This window comes from Stegodyphus dumicola, chromosome 2 (genome assembly GCF_044657685.1).
Source record: "Stegodyphus dumicola isolate Sdum_Otavi_A_Nest chromosome 2, ASM4465768v1".
NCBI classification, from domain to species: domain Eukaryota; kingdom Metazoa; phylum Arthropoda; class Arachnida; order Araneae; family Eresidae; genus Stegodyphus; species Stegodyphus dumicola.
The window spans coordinates 9,304,690-9,326,989 of NC_140769.1; the positions used below are offsets into that span (position 1 = coordinate 9,304,690).

Sequence of the window (22,300 nt, forward strand, 5' to 3'; positions counted from 1 at the left end):
GCCGATTTTGTCGCCAAATGGGCGATTTATCGCCGACTGTTTCAACCCTGCCTTCCTTGCTATTTTTGTGGAAACCCTAAAACTACTTTGCGGGGAAGCTATCTCACCGCGCCTGTACATTTCGTAACAATAATAAATATACACACAGATATGCCAATAAGCTAACTTTTCCTTGATTTGTAACCACACATTTGTGTAAAATTATATACGGTTTTACACAAATGTGTGGAACAGAAGATGGATGCATTAGCGAACTCGGCGAATGAAGCAATGTTATACAGAGTAAAGCAACCCACATTGCAATCTGATGAAAATGCCGTTAATGTTTAAGTGTGAAATGGATAATTATTATTTATTATAATTATCAGAGAATCATTAAACTCGGTAAAATCGCCAAAAGAGGTAATGAGTGCTCTGTCAAAATATATTTATTAGAAGATTTGAATTTGATAATGAATGTATCCTAAAACGTGTTTTAAGTCAAAAGTTTGAAACTTGATGGCTAAATGTAAATATAAAAGTATGCATGTTAAAATATTTGTAATTAGGCACATAGGTCTGGTTAAGTTTTTATCAAATACAATAAGGCATGCAAGGGCTATCTGTCTAAAGAGAAGATGCCATCGTGGAGGAATATCGAAGAAAAACTTACCTTTGTGTGGGTATTAAAAATAATGCATGGAATTTTCATTAAAATTAAATTTGTACATATTTCTTATGTAAGAATTTCGGGTATATGCTAAATTGCATCTAAATTTATAATGATTATAAATATTATATAAATATATAATAACCTTAACATTGAATTGTAAACATAAATTCAAATCTGTTGACAAATACGTTTATAAAGCTATTTAAGCAAGAATTCTTTGTACTGGAAAACAATCCGTTAAAAGGTATTGTAAAGCAAATTCTATGAGATGCGTACTTAATTAAGGAAGTAGTAAAGAAGAGTTTTAGAATATGTATTGCTGAAATTAAGAGCAAAAATATCTGATGAATATAATTTAAAGAATCATTCCTTACCTTTTATAATAACTCAATTACAAGTTTTAAATAATATTTAAAAAATCATTTTTTTATTCCCTTTCAAAAATATTCAGAGAAAGTTAAATACTATTTAACATATTTCGCTATTAAAATAAAAGGTGATCTAATTTGAAATGGACCGAATAGAGCATTAATTATTAATTGATTTATATTTTTCGATTTAAAAGATGCCTCAGAAGCTAAAACATCATGCCATATTTCAGAAAGTATTTTAGGAAGAAGATTTATAAATAGAAAAGAAATAATGCGTAATTTTAATATTAATAATACAATAAACTTTGATCTTAATTTTTGTAATCCTTAACCGACTAAAATCGAATTACCATACATTTTTTCTAATATAATTCATTATATATATTCTAATATAATTCATTATAAATATTTCATTCAAATTAAACCTTTCTGAGCAAACTGTTCTGTGAAAAATATAGCATTTAATTCTGTTCAGAATGAAATGCTGTTTAAAATTGTATTCTTTTCATATACTTAGGATTCTGAAATATTGCAGAAAAAGAAAATATATACATTTATATGTGTATTTACGACATAATTACAAAATATTTACATCCGATTGTGTCAAAATCCATTGAACGTAATGGTAAAACATTGAATGTTTTGATCACCACGAAGGAATATGGGAATAAGAGTATATGGGGAATAAGCGGTTAGTTTTCTCCCATACACTTATTCCCCATTGAATGTTTTACCATTAACCTGAACTTGATGGTAAAACATTGAATATTTTGGTCCCCAAGAAGGGATCGCCAGTGTATGGGGGAACCTGGTTAGGGCCTCTCCTTCTCACTTCCTACCTCCATGGTCAAAACTGGAAAGATGGTCGATGTGTAACTCTTTTTTTTTTTTTTTGTTTTGTTTTGTTAATGCACTGTTGTCTACCATTGACTTTGTGCGTTGTTTATACAGAGACTGCGTGAAACAAAAATTGTCCGCCTGGATTGGCTGGGGGTTAGTCTCCCTTGGATCGCCTACAGGGGTTCGGGGGTTTAACTGTGTTAAAGAGGCAGCCTCGTGCTTGCCAGGCTTGGGTATCTTTTCTTTTAGTACAGTGTCTTAAGGAGTACAGGCTGGTTTGCAGAAAAGTGTGCTGTTGTGACGAGATATCATTATAGAGCATTGTTGTACACTTTTCCTTGGTTTATTTGTATGGAATTATCGGAGTCCCCCGTGCGTGCTTTCGCGGTATAAGTGCGTAATGTATCGATTAGGAAGTGGAAGATACGTAGCACCAATCCCATTGAAGGTATAGCTGATTTTCTCTGCTCCGAAAACTTTAAAATTCTACGTTCTAAGGTGGTTAGCCTTTCCCACATTATAAGTTGGCTTCTCTGACAACTGATCGTTATGAGAGCAAGCCACTTTACAAAGATTGATGGGCGTGGCAAATACCTCGGAGAACGATTCGAATGGAGCGTATCATCTGCGTCTTCTCCTCAAATTAAATTGTAAAGTTCTAAATCCGTCAAAGATGAGAAGGCAACGTTCCTTTGATCTCTCCTAAGATACGAGAGATTTCCTTTTTTTATTGGCCCCGCATCATTAAGCAACGTGCGTTTAATCAACAGTGTTACAAAAACAGCTTCGCCGCTAACAAAAGATTCAGTTTCGGTAGATTAACTCCGGTGGGATGGCGGGTGGGGCCCGGTGCAATTATTTATGCCATTTTGGAAAGAATAAAGTTAGTCGTTGGAATGTGGCGAGGTATTTATCGAATGCTATGAAAAAACTGACATGAGCGCTATATATATTAGGTTATTGACATTGTTCTTCATTGCGCTGCATCGTTCGGTTTTACTAAGTACTCTAATTTATTACTACTCGTGTTAGAAACAGTAAAAACACGTATGGGAAATTTTCTTTGCATAATGTTTTAAAAATAAACTGAAATCTTGATTCATGAACTTAATTTGTTCCATCAACCTTTTTGTACTAATTTTAACTAGTTTTTATTTTTTAACTAATTTCTTAAATTTTTTCAATTAATTTTATTCAGAAACCGGGAGGAGAAAACCATGCGAGTCAATTTAATTTTCGAAGAACGCGGTTACAGTAAGGTTTAATTTGGTTTGGTTTATGTAGTTACGGCAAAGTCTCGAAGGCAGATGCGTTCGTGGAAGACCTTTTGAGAGAAATAGGTTCTTATACGCGTTACACGTGGGGAGAACCACGAAAACACCCTTGCAGCTAGCCAGCCCGTTCGTGGGATTTGAACCTCTGACTGAACTACCAGCGTCCAGCGATTTTGTAGTGACATTAGGTTATTTTTTGGAAGCAGCAAGATGAAAAATGAGCAGAGCTTTCGCCGGGAATCGAACCGTGGCCCCCTGGAATACGCGCCAAGAAGGTATACAAAATGCAAAATGCTGGAGAAATACTTCTCCAGCATTTTGTATTTGGCTGGAGAAATAAGGTGATTCGCAAATCCTGGTTGTGGAGAATCATCATTCAGAACCCTCTTAGTTCGGGCGCCACTGTAGTGTCATTAGGTATTTTTTGGAAGCAGGAGGTATGAACAATGAGGAACGCTTTCGCCGGGAATCGAACTGCGGATCTCTGGAATACGCGCCCAGTGTGCAGAGCACCACACCACGAAGCCATGCCAAAAAGGCGGGAGAAATACCTTATAACTTTACCGCTCGGCCGTTGGTGGCCTGCGGTTACAATAAGAGGAAAATAACAAATGAAAAATAGATAAACTGCAGGTAACTATCACAATACTATTTTTTTTTTAAGTAACCTACATTCCATAGAGAATACAAAGTAATATTCAAATTTCAATATCTTCATTTCTATTTTCTTGAATCTCTCCTGTTCTTATTGTTATCTCTGCTACTCCTTAGGTCTCCAATCACCCATAAATGATCAGAGAAGGTGCATGTGCGGCCGACTCAACCAAATCGGTCGGTGAAGGCCGGTTCGTGTCTGTTTTCTGTGAGGAGTAGGTTTTTTGTATTTGGCTGGCATGAAGTTCCACAGCTGGAGGAGAAATGTTCGGCATGACCTTCACAGGTAGGTGGTGATTGTATGTGTTTGTTAGTAACACGAAAACAATGATTATGTAGAGAATTCACTGAAAGTACTAAAAAATTAACAATAAATAACGGGAATGTTTTTAAAACTATTAGAACCTAGCGCTAAAATGCCAGGGCAAAACATAATCGAGGAAAAAATGTCGCTTCAACACCATTTCCCCTCTTCTTTTTAATTCAAAAAGATTTTTAATATATCTTATTATTGGTTCATGGATTTGGAGTGATTGAGGACTCTTGATGAAGAATCAAAGCACAATTTATTCGTCAGTATTACACAGAAGAGTTCCAAAGACACGTTTATAGCTGTCAAAAAAATACAATAAACATTCTCAAACAATCAGCAACACATCACTCAGTGTATCAGGCTATAACGGTGAAGACAGCTTCACGGCAAAGCTACTGCTGAACTCAACATACTCCAGATACTCTTCGCGATAATCTGCTACTCCGCGTACCGGCAGCGTATTTATAGTTTTTGACCTGTCTTCGAGAACATTCTCGAGAAAACCGTAAGAATTTATTCTAGAATGTCCTCGCTCATTCTATGGCATATCACAAGTTCTGTCACCAAATGGGCAATATCCCGCCAAATCTGGAAACCCTGACTATCCTTGCTATTTTCTAGCAACCCTAAACCCGGTTTCCAGAGAAGCTATCTTACCGCAGCTGTAAGTTTCGTAACAACATGAAAGGAAATTTGAAAAATCATTTTTCAAATGAGGCCTATATTGGCAAATGTATAGATTTTGATTTATTATAAAGAAAGGTACTATTGGGTTTTGAGGGTCGTAAAAATCGCCAAACTATTGATGCCAATGCTGCCAAAAATAATTGCGGCAAGAAAGGAAGTATAATAGTAAATAACTATCAAAGATTGATGTTTTAATTTAGATGAAAGGTTAGTTTCATTTAATAATTTTTATTATTGTAATTTATATGAAAAAGACTAAACATGACTGAATGGAAGCATAAGAGTAAATAACTATTTCAGATCATTATTATAATTTATAAAAAAATTGCTAAACATAACTGAATGGATGCTTGCATCGCTATTTCGCTACCGAATTATCGCTAAAGCATAATTTCATCTTGTTGGTTGTTCAAGCGTAATTTTCTATAATGAATGATGCCTTTTCTTTGAAAATATTCTCGGTAAAGTGCAGAATCGCTCACTTATTTGTTTGCCGCTTTTTACAAGGGTGAAAACAATTGGATTTTTGTCAATTTTCTTTTGCTTTTTAGTGAAAATAGGTCGATGTGTACATAGATAAAGCCAAGGGTGTGCTCAGTGCCATTTTTGTGCAATTCTGGGATTTTTTTTTTTTTTAAGTGAAAATAGATCGATGAGCACATGGATACCGAGTATGTGCAATTCTTAAAAACGCGTCAAACAATGGGTGATTCTGCATTTTACCCAGAATTCTATTGCCGACTTTTCGTCATGGGCAATTCCCAAATTATTAAATCTATAGGATATTAAAAAAGGATTTAAAATCAAAAAAGGATTTAAAAATTAAAGTAGTATTTCAATGGCGTCTTAAGAAATGCAGAACTATATAAACTTACGCAATCTGAAATTAGCGCGTACGCTAGATTTGGCGCACTGTTAAATGGGCGCGTTTGCTAGATTTGGCGCTTTTGCGCATACATTTTCGCTGCAATTTTTTACCGTTTTCAAAATGGAATAATATCCAAAGAAAAAATATTCTAGCCATTTCAATAGTGGGAGGGATTTCGTCCCTCCTATAAGAAAACTCATGAAACGTTACAATCCGAATTAACGTTTTATGAGTGCATTTGCCTTGTCACCATATTGTTGTTTCCTGTTTTTACGTTCCTACTTCAGGACTAAGTTGAGTTCAGTATGTGAGAGTAATTGCCAGTTAAGGATTTTACTATACACAGAGATCTATCTTATTCCAAACACCAGTAAAATAACGAATTTTTTTAAAAAGCATTCTGAGTACTTTATGTAAATATACAACTTCTACCATAAAAAGGGAGGCATTCTGGATTCTGTGTCATATCTCTCGTTTTACTGAACCGATTGACGAAATTTAACTTGCGTTTTTACTGTCTCGAAAGCGCGACCTGGAATATATATTCTATTTATGTATAGCATGTTTCTAACATAGGAATTCCGACACAAAATCAGACTTCTTCTAAAAAAACAAACCCTTTCTTTCCCCACATTTCGATTCTACTTCTCAAATTGTGCCAAAGTGCCAAGTTTTGTAGAAATCGCACGAGAATATTTTATAAAAATTAGCTCAAAGAATTTTAGCTCCTCAGTATTAATTGAATTTGGTATACTTTTATTAATATCTCTTTGTTTATTAAGCTTACTTGAGATCCTTCTTTCATAGTTCGAAATTTAGGTTCAGTCCAAATAAAAGTCTGTACTATGTTCTAATTTGTTTTTAAAATTTGTATTTTTTAGTAATTTTTGTAATTTTTTCGAGAAGAAATTTTTAATTATAAGCTATGAAATTTTCTCCATCCTCGCTAACTTCTCTTGACTCACTTCTCATTCCTGATCTTTTTCCTCAATTTTATTGTTAGTGAGCGGTGAGTGATGAAAAGAACCTAATCAATTCATCGAGTGAGCAGTTTTGACTCGATCCCATAAAACAGCGGCTTTGTCCAAAAGGCAACTGGAGAAAGGCCTTAACCCAGTCGAATAACTGCAGGAGGTGCCGCGTTACAGCATTCTTTAATTCGGGCTTCACTCTAGAGACTGTTCGCTCTTTTAGAGTCTGGAAAGATGCGAAATAAATTGGGCCACGAATATAATAACGTAAAATAAACCACGAATTTTCGGATTTACTGCTTGCAGGTGATAACCAATTACACCACAGTAGCACGTATGAAGAATGTGACACCTCCTTACAATTATAACTATATCATTTAAGCACAGTTTGTTTTCAGACCTTTCTAGCCCAAAGGGGGTTAGCCCAGAAGGGCTATTAATTTCATTTTGGCATTTTGAGTCAAATCACTATAAACGGTGCGTCACTTTTAAAATTGCTGCCACCCAATATTATCGCCCCGTATTGTATTTGAAGAAAGTAAATAATGAAGAATCTGCATAAATGTATGCATGTTTTTCGCATTGTGATAAAATAACGGTTCCTAGAGCCATCCAATTTTGAATAATGCAGTTCTCCACTCGAATATGGGTATCTTGAAGCCCAAAATTGGAATCTGTGTCTACCACCTATTTCATACTTTGTAAAACTGTAAGGAATTTTTGATTAACGAGCTTAACGATTTCCAAGCGAGCGAGAAATGTCGAATCCCGCGAACGGGCTAGCTGCATGGGCGTTTTCGTGGTTTTCCCTTATGTAAGGTGTATACTAGCCAGTTTCCTTTAGAAAGTCTTTCACGAAGAATCCCTTAAGGCAGATAGCCCTCGAGTGCTTTGCCGTAATCTAATAAAACCAAACCAAAAACCAAAGCGAGAAATGGCAACACTGTGCGGGGGGGACATCTTTATTTTCAGCGCGCGAGACTGTGTATCGAAAATTCTAAAGGTAAGCTCTTTTTAAATTATTTTTTGATATTTTTTGTTGAATTGAATTTTATGGTTTAAGAGGGAAGAACATAATATTTAACAAATAAAGGTAACACACAAAATGTTAAAAAAAAGTGCCCCTTTGGGCATAATGTAAAATCTGAAACCTTTCAAATATTTATTTATTTTAATCTAAATAGTTTTCAAGTTTTTTTTAATCTAAATATTATTTTGTTAGAGTTACAAACTTGCAATAACCATAGTGGCTTTAAATCTCCATTATTAACCTTGTAGGTTTCATAGCTGATTTAATATTTGCGATTTTATACACAAATTTTACAACAACAGCACAATTTACTTTACTAATTTTATATAAAAACATGCACGCGATACATGCATATTTCAAATTCCATATACTTCTTTTATGATCTCCCCCCTTCACATACAAACTAATACCATTTACAGCCAGCTTAGTATCATATTCTATAATTTAACTGCGGTGCGAGCAAACAATGGGACGTTAGGATAAATGTTTTTCGGGAACTAAAATTTTTCGTGGAGCTAATGTCTCTTTATTGCTGCCATAAAACGAATTACGAAATGGAATAAGATAAATATTTAAATGAAGAAGCCACACAATTTTCGAGAAAACCTCTGCGGAAAATGGGAAAAATAACGAAATTCGTAGCAGCGGGAAGAGCTGCCAGAACTCATTTGAAATTTTGCTAATGGTAATACGAGATTAAAGTTCGAAAAGAGCATTCGTTTTGAAACTCTCCGGGGAAGAGAGTTACCGATAATTACAGTGAGAAATATAAGGAAAAGAATATTTTGGAGAGTTTTGAAGTTAATGGCGCGTTGCTTGTTTCTAAATGAGAGTTAGGCAATAGTTAAATTATTTGTGGTATTATTTTTTATATGAAGTAAATGTGTATAGAAGCAACAGTTTTGAAACTAGCGAAATAAATAAGAAGCGGAATAACTAGTTAATAAACTAGCGGAAGTACCCGATGCCAGTTAACTTAGATTGAGAGTGATGAATGTATCTAACAACGAAAGGAACAATACTGCTATAACTCTTCTCTAATAACGATGCAAAAAATACAATTTTCATAGTCATACATTCTTCAGTCTGATGAGATATGGAACCCACATGAAATATTTCCATAGAAAAATAAACTAATTCTCTCTCATTATAACAGCAATAATAGCACGCAGTTTTTAATGATTTTCGTTTTTCTTCGTAAAAGCTCGACTTCCATCTAATATTTCACCTATATTCAATTTTAGTCGATTAAATGTCTTAAAAAGTTCATCATAATTGATCAGAAATCAATAACGCGAAATAACAAACACGCAAACAGGCATTCTTTTATATACATATATGTAGATTTTGTAAAACTTCCAAATTTTTTATCAACAGACTCTACGATTTGAAAGCGAACAGTGGCAACCCTTTTCGATATAAAGCCATTTTCATATCCAACCTGCGAGAACTGTTGCCACTCGGAAAAATGAGTGCGAAAATGAGTGATTTCAGAGTTTTTAATTAATGTCTCCGCTGATTAAAGTCGTACGAAGATGTGGGAATAGTCGAAATGGCTTCCGACAAATTCTTGAAATAGGGAATAATGTGTTTAATGTTTCGCAATGCTGTTTTTATTTCATTGTAAAACTTGGAAATTTTTTATTAACGAATTCTACGATTTGAAAGCGAGCAGTGGCAACACTTCCCGAAATAAAGCAGATTTTCATCTCCAGCGTGCGACACTGTTGCCACTCGAAAAAATGAGGGGGCGAAAATTGGCGTTTTCAGAGTTTTTAATTGATATCTCTCATTTTAGATTTTTTTTTTTTTTTTTTTTTTTAGAGTGGACGATGTTTCCCAGGGCCCAGAAAAGAATTGTTAAAAGTTTGGTGACGATAGGCTATAGTAGTGACTGAGTTAATCGCGAACAAACACACATACAGACTTTCTTCTTTAAATATAAAGATATGGACTTTTTTCTGGAAGATTAAATTCATTATTGAAGTATAGAGTCTTGATTATGAAGAGAAATTCTTTTTAATGTACACGTTATTTTTTATGTTCATCTTAGTACACTTTTCATGAACTTCAGCTGAAATGCAAACTCTTTGAATAATGAGTAAATGTCTAAGTTCAGACAAAGAGTATTGGCAAGTCAGACCAGGAGCTCGCCCCCCCCCAACTGGGATATATATTTCGTAAGTGCACATCTATATCGCCAACAAGGGAGTGGCGTCGGCTAGTGGGCTTATAGTAATATCTCTGTCATTTCCACACGACCTTTGCCGCGCTTTAAGCAAAGTTAGGCGGTTAAAAATCTTTTGCGACGCTATTTTCTGAACAAAATAATTAAAGCAGTGTGGATTTCTTGTGAAAATTTTCAGTGCGAACTTAAAACAAATCTAAGCATAATTCTACTTGTAAATAGTAGAAGTTTTAGCTTTTTTTTTTTTTTTTTTTTCTCTGTGCAATCAGATGTTCTATAATAATAGCCAATGCACAGTTTAAGACAGAGTGAACTTTCCAAATTTGCATTCCTTTTACACATTTAGGGTGTTAAATTTCATTCACTCTTAAATGTATTATTGCCTGCACAAGAAACACTCTTCAAGCAAAAGGAATTTATCTTATTCACAAGGAATGTATTTAATTTAATCATATGTAACGTTAGCAATAGATATAATCCAGATCATTTATAATATATATTTTGAATCTTACACTCCCAAAATCAAAGAACTGCAAACCTTGAGATGAGAAAATACTAGATTCATTATAACACTTCCAGTTATTCCCAGCTCAGCAAAAAATAAGTTATACGCTTGAATACCCTTAATCCAAATATGTCAGTAAATGCATGATATTCGAGGATAATTGTAGCTCAAATCATTTCCTCGTTATAAAGAGCGATAATTTGCCACAAACATTAATCCAAAATATCAGTGCGGGATAAGTTTCGCGAAAGTGAAAGGCTGATGATTAAATGAACTTCTAAAAATGAAAGCACTACGAAATATGCTACTAAAATGAGAACAACATTTATACGCCTTACCTTTATAACTGCGAAACAAATGCAAAATAAAACGTGAACAATAACATGCGCTCATATGCATAGTTTCACAGATTCAGCGACACAAGAGCAATAGAAGCTCATTGGTCCATTTTTTGAAACCCCTCCCTCAGTGGCGATACTGATGTGCACTTGGGAATTATGCAACCAGGGTAGTAGTCAGTGTACAGTACACTCTGACTGCTGTACCGTAGGGCCCAGGTTCGAATCCCAAAGAAGGCATAAATGTTTGTAAATGTATAGTGTCTGTGTAGCGAAAGGGCACTCTAAATATATGGTGAACCGAAAGCCTTTTCGAGAGGTTGCTGGTAGGGGAAGACCCTCGCACACGTCCCACGGGGTGGTATCCTCTCATCTAGTGAGACACGAAGGTCCTTATACTAAATTAAATATAGTGCCACAGATTTCCGATGAAGAATGCTCACTTCGGACGAAGTAAAACACATTACAGTGTTAAGGTAGATTCATTTGCTTTGAAAAATAACATCACTTTTTTATTTACTGAATTATATATTTTTCTACATTATATGTGCAAAGTGACTGCATATGTTGTACCCATATTGCTCATTGCATGTAAATAGCATACTGCATGTGCATATTGCATGTGAACTTCATTTAATTGTACATTACCGATTGTATGCTCATCATTCTAAACAGTACAAGTAATATAAAAAATGGTTTTAAAATTGTAGAGACATTACGTTAGTTGGAAGCAGAGATGAAAAATTAGCAATGCCTTCGCCGGGAATCGAACCGCAGACCTCTGGAATACGCGCCCAGTATGCAGACCACTACACCGCGAAGGTACGCTAAGAAGGCGAGAGAAATACCTTAAAAAATCGATTCCTACTTAGGTTAACAAAGAAAATTTTGATTTTAGTTACATTTTATTAACATTATTAACACTAATCGCATTATTTTGCATTTGTTCGTTTCTAATTTATGAAGCTGATGGTGGATTGTAATGGGCATTTTAGCCAGCTTGCAAGAAGGAAGATTTTCGGTGCACAAAACGTTTGGTCTCACTCGGCACTTTGCACTTTACTTTACTTTACTTTACTTTCGATTTCACTTTGCACTTTACTTTTGGTCTCACTCGGCAAAATAGACACTGAAAGTTCAGAAACTGTCTTAACTGAAACTGACTATTCTGCTAAGTTTCAAATGTAAACAACCGTTAGGCTTAGTTACACATAAACAACTTTTAAATTGATGGTAATTCTACACCTATTGAATGCAGTGTAACCAAAGACATAAAAGCCTTAACCGGAACATAAGAACATCATAATTCAATCGCTTTTCAAGAAAAAAAAAAAAAAAATGCACAATTTACTAACATGTAAAAAAAAAAAAAAAAAACTGAGCTCATCTAGCTGAGTAACAGAGTGGATATACATATATACATATATAAATGTTCTTTAAAATGTTTTTAAAATTGTAGAGACATTAATTAATTGGAAGCAGAGATGAAAAATGAGCAACGCCTTCGTTTGACCAATACACCACGATGGAAGACATGCTAAGAAGGCAGGAGAAATACCTTACAAAATCAATAATAATAATGATTATATATCTGTCATTAGAGATGAAACATAAACAAGTAATCAAAGGCATGCGCGCAAAATAATAATTTAAAAAAAATTAAAAGGACTGAAAGGTTTCAGATTATAAACGGTCTGTTAGTCTGTTAAGGTGTTTTACGCTCTCATTGAGCTCGCAGTCTACCAGTCTGCTGTTGCACAAACTCCTAATAACCCCTTTTTTTGGGGAGGGGTCTTTTTAGCTTTATTATTAAGCATCTTCGCATTTATGCGATATACAATTCAACAGCAAAAGCGCAAACGTTTTAAAAGCATCATAGCAGTATACGTTTAGAAATCGCGACGCAGCGGTAAATGTTCGCATATATTTTTCTGTTTTTAGCCCCCCAAAAGGCGTTAGATACAAAGTACTATCAGTCTCAAAACGGCATTTTGCTTCGTTTCACTTTCTACATTCGTTCACTTTTCAAACTGTTGCCACCAAATATTATCGCCAATATTAAAGAAACTAAATAATAAAGAATTTGCATGAATGCATAAAAGTTTCTCGCATTGTGAAAAAACAACGGTACCTAAGACATCCAATTTTGAATAACCTAGTCCTCCACCCGAAGGTGGCAACTTGGAAGACGGAATTTGAAATTTCGAATTTGTTTTATCATCTGTTTCTATTTTATGAAAATTTAACGAATTTTTGATTAACAAACTCTATGATTTCAAAGCGAGCCATGGCAACACTGTACGAAAGAAAGACATTTTTATCTTCAGCGCTCGAAACTGTGTATTGGAAATTCTAAAGCTATGCTCTTTTTAAATATTTTGTGATATTACTGTTGAGTTGAATTTTATGGTTTGAGTGCGAAGAATAGGATATTTAATAGATGAAGGTAACGCACAAAACGTTAAAAAAATGCCATCCTGGGCATAATATAAAATCTGAAAGCTTTTAGATTTTTTTTCTTTACATTTTGCGCTTATTATTTTGCAGTAAAGAGTAAAAAACTGATATTTAGTTATTTTTTAGTGTTTTCTCAGTATATCATATCAGTATTCAGTTTTCTTACTAACTACTTTATTTCCTTACTATTACTTTCGTCTAGGATGGCTTAACAAAACTTTTTTATCCTTGTGTTATTAAAGTTTTGTTCGTTTACTTTATTTAATTTCCGATAGACAATGTCGCTCGTTGGAGATAAGAATGTTTTATTCCGTACAGTGTTGCTACTGCTCGCTTTGATATCGTGGAATTTGTTAATCAAAAATTTGTTAAAGATTTACAATATATGAAACAGATAATAAAACAAATTCCAAATTCGAGCTTCCAGGTGCTCCATGTTCGGGTGCAGGACTACGTTACTCAAAATTGGATGGCTCTAGGTACGCTGTTTTTTCACAGTGCGAGAAAAATACATACATTCATGCACATTATTCATTATTTAATTTATTTTAAATACAATTCTGGGTGATAATATTTGATGGCAAGTACTTTTATTTTATTATTATAATATTTGATCGCAACGTTTCGAGATTAATATCTCATTCGGTACTTTTTGTCGCTTTTTGGCTGATAATAATGAAATCTGAAAGAATTCAGATTTCAGAGACTGACAGATTGAAGTAATTTTAACAGACATGAGAGAGACTGACATAATTTTGTATGCAATTAATTTTTTGCTTTCAACCAGTGAACATATATTTTCATAGATTAGAATTTATCATAGAATCTGTTGTCGTAAAAGTTAGATTCAATAATATTTTAAGTGTTTATGTCTTCATATTCCAAACAATTTTTGCATTTCTGTAAATATCGTATACCACCAAAAGCTGTTGTTCTTTAAGTATTCTCCTTAAAAGCATTTTTGCAGTATTTCGAACGATTTTCCGGCGGAAACAAAATTTTAAGCACGTTCTTTGCTCATTTGCATTCGCCATTTTGACAAATCTCCGAAGCAGAAGTTCTTTATTCATCGAAAGCTAATAATTTCTTTACAAACCACGAAAGGAAATGAAATACCGATTGCTGCCAGATGTTGATGAAAGTCGTAACCATTTCTGAAAAATTGCTGCAAACGATAACTTGCGCATGCGTATTTAAATGAATTATATTTGATATTTTTTCTTCACAATTTTTACCTCTTTTAGAAGGAAACAATGAAGGAAATATATTAGTTCAAAAGTTTGTAAAACTAGTTTTCGAATTTTCTTATGTTATTTTTTAACAGTACTTTAATTAGATATAGTTTTTCTAAAAGTATCAGCAACTAATAATGTGTTAAAAGGCACTATAACAAGAGGCACTGCAACACAACCCACCATTTTTTCTTTTTTTCTTTATAGTGATAACAGCGTGGTATATTTTAAAGAACACGTATATTGTCACATCTCAAGTTTGGCATCTCTAATGGTAAAAATGTAAATTTTAATACCAGCTGCAAAAAGGAAAGCGGTGTTTTATTACTATTTTTTTAAAGTATATGTAAACTGCGACAGAGATAATCTCGACGAAAAATATTTTAATCCAATAATGCAGCTAACTGCAAATGGCTAAGTCACAGAATGCATTAAAAAAGAACAAAAGCGAGAGCAGACAAAAAAAGTTCTTTAAAACTTTCTCCCATTCCTTCTCAGCCGATATTATCTCTAAAAAGCAGTTCATGTTCTGTTTCTTTTCTTTCGTTCGTTTCTTGAGCACATTTGAAAACAAAACGTTTTCTTTACTTTAGAAATGTTGAATGGTTGTGTTCTTTTTTTCCTCCTTTTCTTTTGTGAAATTTCTAGCAGAGGTGAAACTGTTTACCCTAGTTTGCTGTTCACTTTTTAAACCACTTCTTTCATGGGCCCTCGTACCAAAAGCGGGGAATGAAAAAAAAAATTCCGTTTTTACCCTTTTATCATGTTAAATAATGTTTCCGTGTTTCCTAGCTTCGATTCATTGTTAAGTGGGTGGTTGGGGGAAACTTAAATTTTATTTTTCTTTATAACGATGCGTACGTGTTTAAAAGGAAAGATAATGTAAAACTGCGAAACTACAACTCGATGCTCATTTGCAAATTCTTTTTCAGCAGACATTTTATGGCTGTATGTAAGCAAAATGCATTAATGAATAATTGTTATAATTGCATTATGTTTAAGGATTTGATGGATTGTTGATTATTTAGGTGTTTGTCTAGGAGTGCTTTCTTTTTAAACCAGTTAAGTGCTTAGTTGTTACTCTTTGGAAAGGAAAAATCAAGCAAACTTTATTGTTCTAAAGAAATCTAACATTTCACTTAAACACAAGACTTAGTAAAATGGCTTGACGATGCACTTTTTGGAAAGGGACATTTTAACGACTGTTCATTCTCTTTTTTTAAAATGCATTTTTTTAATTGACAAATTATTATTACTATTATTAAAACTACCGAAAATTATAATGTAAAAGGTTTTCTCTTTCACCGCTTGCCTTCGCGGTGTGATTGGAAACACGCTGAGCTGGCAGTAGGCAAGTCCGAAGTTAAAATTCCAGCCAATGCAAAAACAAGAATTCTAAAAAACACTCTGCATCTAGCTGCTGAACTAAAATGCTGTGTGACGAATACCTTTCCCTCATAGTCGAATTTAAGTGGGGAGAATGTAAGGAATTTTCTCCTTCGTTACTTCGTGCCTTCGTGAAGTAACTGGAAATAAATTTGACTGGCAGTCGGCTGGTCTGGAATTGAAATCCCAGTGAGATAGTTTCTAATTTCCCCTGCTTGCTGTTCGGTATAACAGTTATTACACTGGTTGCTGTACTTACAGGCCCCGGTTCGATTCCCCGAAGAGGAACTGATGTTTGTAAGTATATAGTGTCTGCGCGGCATTGGGTGTTTCAGAATACTGGCGAGCTGAAAGACCTGCCGATTATTTTGGTGGTAGGAAAAGAGAGGTGAGAGACTTTTGGACTCTTGGAGACTCATTCCTGCTAACACTCCCTTTTGTTCTGTATTTTTAGCTTTATTACTAAGCTTCATTTTCTTCGCACTTACGCCGTATAAAATTCAACAAAAAATTACAAAAATTTTAAAAGCAGCATACGTTTAGAATTCCGATGCAGCATAAAGTGTTGACATACATTTTCCTGTTTTTTTTTTTTCGGTCTTTTCTGAATTCATCATATTGTACAGCTTTGTTACGAAGATAGCTTTGCAAAACTTTTTTGGTCTAATTATTATTAACGTTTTTTGTATTTAATTTATTTATTAAATTTTACGCTCCTGGGACTTACGCCACATAAAATTCGACTCAACAGCAAAATCAAAAAATATTAAAAAAGAACATATCTTTAGAATTTCCGATAGAGAATTACACGCGCTGGAGACAAAAATGTTTTATTCTGTACAGTGTTGCCACTGCTCTTTTTAAAACCGTTGAGTTTCTTGATCGAAAACTCGTTAAGGTTTTATAATATATGAAAGAGATAATAAAACAAATTCGAAATTCCAACTCTGGGCTTCCAGGTGCCCATGTTCGGATGGAGGACTACGTTATTCAAAATTGGATGGCTCTAGGTGTCCTTGTTTTTTTCCAATGGGAGGAACATGTACATTCATGCAGATTCTTTATCAGTTAATATATTTAAATATAATACACGGCGATAATATATGGTGGCAACAATTTGAAAAGTGATACAACGCTTTTAAATGTTTCGACGCTAAATGCCATTTCTTGACTAAGAGCACATTTGATACAACATCCCATTTGTGTTTAATAACATATCTGCAGTTCGCCCACATGTTCGAATTAAGGACAATGGAATGTGTTCAAAATTTGGGGGCGCCCGCGAAAAAAGCGCCGCCTTTTTTCACAATCCGAGAAGAAATATACATACATGTAAATTTTTTATAACAAAGGTTAGTATTAGTTAGAGATGTTTTAAATCTTTCATATATTAATTAAGGAAACTAATACTGTTGGTCAAATCCTTTCACAATCAAGGGATACCTTACAAAAAACATGTCTCTCGGTCGTCACATTTGTCTTTATTAAGAGGTCAGAGAAATAATATGGCTTCGAAGCCATACAAAATATATGTTCAGATGTGAATAACCTTAAGAGAATTAAAGAAATAGTTTGCTTTAACGTTATTTATTTTCATCTTCTGAATGTATTTAATTAAACTGATGATGGTTAATGAAGCATTGAAAAATTTTCGCCTTAAATGAATTAATTACGATATAAATGTTTAGTAATTGTTCAGAATTTAATCACAAGTCTTAGCAGTTTTATTATATTTCGTGATTGTTTACTTGCTGGGTAATAGGTAATTTTTCAGAATTTATAGTTTAAAGAATGGCAACAATGGATCGACTGTTTAAGCTTAATTAGTAGTTTAATAATATGGCGAAATATTACATTTATAAATTTCGAAAGAATAGCCTCTTCTTTAATTTTGTTAAGTTAAATACATATTAGTTAAACAAATATTCACGAATATAATTCTTTCCTGATGGCCGTTCGTCTTTCGAAATGTTCGTAAACAGAATTTTTTTCCATGGAATTAGTGTAAAATCGATTAGTCTGTTACTTTATAAGGTATTTCTTGGCATGCCTTCGTGGCGTGATGGTCTGCACGCTGGACGCGTATTCCAGAGGTCCGTGGTTCGAGTCCCGGCGAAGGCGTTGCATATTTTTCATCTTGCCTACTTCCAATGTCTCTACAACTTAACCATAAATGGTTGCTTATTTAAAATAGACAACATTACTTTGTGAACGTGTTCTTAATAAAAAAAACCATTAGAAATAATTAAATCTAAGTTAAAAGAGATAATCTATATATATAAAGAAAGTCTGTTTGTTTGTCTTCTAATAAATTAGTCACTACTATTGCTATCTTCACCAAACTTTCTACAGTTCTTTTCTGAGTCCTGTAAAAGGTCACGTCCACTCCCCCCCAAGAAATCTAAAATCAGAGATATTAATTAAAAACTCTGAAAAACGATCATTTTCGACCTCATTTTTCCGAGTGGCAACAGTCTCGCAAGCCGGAGATGAAAATCTGCTTTATTTCTAAAGATGTTCCACAGCTCGCTTTCAAATCCTGGAGTTTATTAATTAAAAAATTTCTAAATTTTTCGCTGAAATAAAAATAGCATTGCCAAACATGGAATACATTATTCCCGATTTTCCGAAAATTCGTGGGAAGCCATTTCGACTCTTCCCATCTTCGTACGACTTTCATCAGCCACTATATTAATTGAAAACTTCTAAAAGCACTATTTTTCGCACGCATTTTTCCGAGTTGCAACAGTCTCGTGCGTTGCAGATAAAAGTGCCTTATTTCGAAAAGTGATTGCTACTGCTCGCTTTCAAATCGTATAGTTTTTGAATAAAAAATTTGTAAGTTTTATAACATCTATTCATATGAAGAAGAATGTGTGTTCGTTTGTTCGTAAATATTGATTTCTGATCAATTATAATAAATGTTTTGTCACATTTAATCGACTAAAATTGAATGTAGGTCAAATATTGGATGAAACTCGAGCTTTTACGACCATTTGATTAGAAACACGAAGATCATTAAAAATTGTGTGCTATTGTTGCTGTTATAATGAGAGAGAATTAGTTTATTTTTCTATGGAAATTTTTTATGCGAGTTTCATATCGCATCAGACTGAAAAATGTCATTTTTAGAAAAGAATCGCAGCCGCATCGTTTGCATCGTTGTTAGATGCATCACTCTCAAAACTGGCATAGGGTACTTCCGCTAGTAAGTAAATAAATAAAAGATTAAGCAAATAATGGATATCAAAACTGGCATAGGGTACTTCCGCTAGTAAGTAAATAAATAAAAGATTAAGCAAATAATGGATATCAAAACTGGCATAGGGTACTTCCGCTAGTAAGTAAATAAATAAAAGATTAAGCAAATAATGGATATCAAAACTGGCATAGGGTACTTCCGCTAGTAAGTAAATAAATAAAAGATTAAGCAAATAATGGATATCAAAACTGGCATAGGGTACTTCCGCTAGTAAGTAAATAAATAAAAGATTAAGCAAATAATGGATATCAAAACTGGCATAGGGTACTTCCGCTAATAAGTAAATAAATAAAAGATTAAGCAAATAATGGATATCAAAACTGGCATAGGGTACTTCCGCTAGTAAGTAAATAAATAAAAGATTAAGCAAATAATGGATATCAAAACTGGCATAGGGTACTTCCGCTAGTAAGTAAATAAATAAAAGATTAAGCAAATAATGGATATCAAAACTGGCATAGGGTACTTCCGCTAGTAAGTAAATAAATAAAAGATTAAGCAAATAATGGATATCAAAACTGGCATAGGGTACTTCCGCTAGTAAGTAAATAAATAAAAGATTAAGCAAATAATGGATATCAAAACTGGCATAGGGTACTTCCGCTAGTAAGTAAATAAATAAAAGATTAAGCAAATAATGGATATCAAAACTGGCATAGGGTACTTCCGCTAGTAAGTAAATAAATAAAAGATTAAGCAAATAATGGATATCAAAACTGGCATAGGGTACTTCCGCTAGTAAGTAAATAAATAAAAGATTAAGCAAATAATGGATACTATGCAGAAATATTTTGTTCCAAAGAAGTATTTTATTCAGATTATACATCAGTTATCGGAGATTTGTAAGTGCAAATTTTTATAAATGCGAAAGTGAGCTGGGCGATGCACTTCGGAACTGTTTCACTTTACTGAATGAACTGACTGCGATTCAGTAAACGGAAATTTAGCTCTTTTACATTTCGTGGAGAGCTTTTGTTGGAAGCGTGCCAGGAATAGAGATCTGCTGTTCGTTCCCTAGCTGACTCACTTTGCCTAGCAAGCGAACGCCTGATTAACGAAAAATGAATAAAGCTCTTGTTGGAAACGTGCCAGATTGGTTTCCAATTTAGGCAAGAAAAGAATGTTTATCCTCCCATGTTAAAAGTCGGTTTAATTTTTATCACTTCGCAAATTTTTGAAAACTTTTTATTCTAGAATTTTATTTGTTAGTTCTGTGTAGAAAGGCGGTTTTAGGGATGTCAGAACTGCAGCTTATAGAAAATAATTTCAGGGAGTTAGTATTTGATTGAGTCTATTTTCCCGATTCGTTCGATTTTTTTCGCTATTCGCTCCAAGCTCTCTAAACGGTCTCGATCTAATTGCTATTCGATTCTTTCCGCTCTTCGCTCCACCCTGGGTAAGCGCTGTTGATTCACTCTTCGCTCCCGATCTTTTTCATGAAGCTTCTTGATAGTGAGCGAAGAGTCATAAAAATGAACCAAATTATTTCTGTGAGCAAACTGCTCTGATCTGGTTCTATAAAATTGTATCTCTAGTGCGAAGGCACCATCTATTCTAATTTTTTCAGTTGCGAAAAGACAAGTGCAAAAGTCACCACCTGTTTTAAATTTAATAAATATGAAAGGCACCAACTGTTTTAAATCGTTGTAAGTGCAAAAGTTACCAACTGTTCTAAATTTTTATAATTGCGACAGATACCATACGTTCTAAATTTAGTAAGCTATCACCTGTTCTAAATTTAAGAAGTACGAAAAGCCTTAACTGTTCTTAATCGTTGTAACTGAGAAAGGTACCATTTGTTCTAAGTTTTTTCATTTGCGAAACGTATCATATGTTCTAAATTTAGTCAAGTGCGAAAGTCGCCACCTGTTTTAAATTTAATAAATTGGAAAGGCACCAACTGTTTTTAATCGTTGTAAGTGCGAAAGTTACCAACTGTTCTAAATTTTTGTAATTGCGACAGATACCATACGTTCTATATTCAGTAAGTTATCATCTCTTCTAAATTTAATAAGCACGAAAGGCCTTAATTGTTCTTAATCGTTGTAGCTGAGAAAGGCACCAGGTGTTCTAAATTTTTGGTAAGAGTAAAATTAACCACTTGTTCTAAATTTAGTAAGTGCGAATCCCTACCTGGTTTAAATTTAGTAAGTGCGAATTGCTACCTGTTCTAAATTTAGTAAGCACGAACGGCATCACCTGTTCTAAAGTTTTTGAAAGTGTGATAAGCACCAACTGCAAAACATTTTTTGAGGTACTCGGCGGGTGTTTGGGGGGGGGGGGTCCTGTTTTCCCGTCTAAATAGTTAGTGCAGTCAAACATTGAGTCAAAAAAATAGTCAAACATTGAGTGTTCACTGTACTTCAACTTGACCTGACCTCATTTGACCAAAAAGGCAAACGCAATATTAGATCAAATAAATGAAAGCTTTGTTTAATTTAGCATATCTGCATGAAAGAGAATGGACGGCATAAATGCAAAGTGATGAGAAAAAGATAAGGGAAATTATCATGGTTAGAAAGAGAATGCCCTTCCATAAAAGCATCGAGATACCGTGTAAGACCTTAGTTTGGGGCTATCTTACTTCATAGTTTAGGGCTATGAAATCCATCCTTCCTCTTTAAATGTTGCAGTTAATATAGCTCTCAATGAGTTATCACTACTAGCTTAACTATTTCCTAAAAACAAGCAGACGCAAGTTTTTACCTAAATTACGTTCATTTTACCTCGCCAGAGACGATTAAAAATGAAATACAGTTAAACTTCGGCTCACGAATTTAATTCGTTATTGAAGGCCGAAATATTCCTATTTGGGCTTAGGAATATTTCGTCAACCGAAAATAATTTTCCTGAGAAATTAATATAAAATATTTCAGATATAAAATTAACAAAATTTGTCGCTGTACCACAGATGCTTGCTTATTTAAACTTTACAACAGTACTTTTGTAATAGTTATGTTAATTAACCAGTTATTACGATTTGAATCTTTACCATAACTTCTTCTTTCCGCAGTTTGTTTTAGTGATTTGGGGCAGCCTCTGTTACAGTCACGTACTATCGCCGCTCTGCGAAAGTTTATTCCGGCTTTAGCCATTTCCTTATCCGACGTTAAGTCCGCGCCGTTCAATAAATGATCCAGATTAAGTAGTATGTTCGAATATATAGAGAAAATGCATCAAAATTTCTTTTGGTTTGTAAGCGAAGTTTGGAAATGACTAGAAAATGTTATCAAAACTTTATCCAGTTTGTAAATAACATTCGGAAATGCGTA

General features: G+C 34.0%; 1 long non-coding RNA gene across 3 annotated transcripts in view; it reads left to right on the plus strand.

Annotated features, from left to right (window-relative positions):
• LOC118182414 (uncharacterized) overlaps positions 1-22,300 on the plus strand; it is a 522,263-nt gene that overhangs the window by 132,972 nt on the left and 366,991 nt on the right. For all 3 annotated transcript variants that reach the window (XR_015039383.1, XR_015039384.1, XR_015039385.1), the window contains one exon: positions 3,909-4,077. This is a non-coding gene — a long non-coding RNA (uncharacterized LOC118182414). The remainder of the gene's footprint in view (positions 1-3,908; positions 4,078-22,300) is intronic.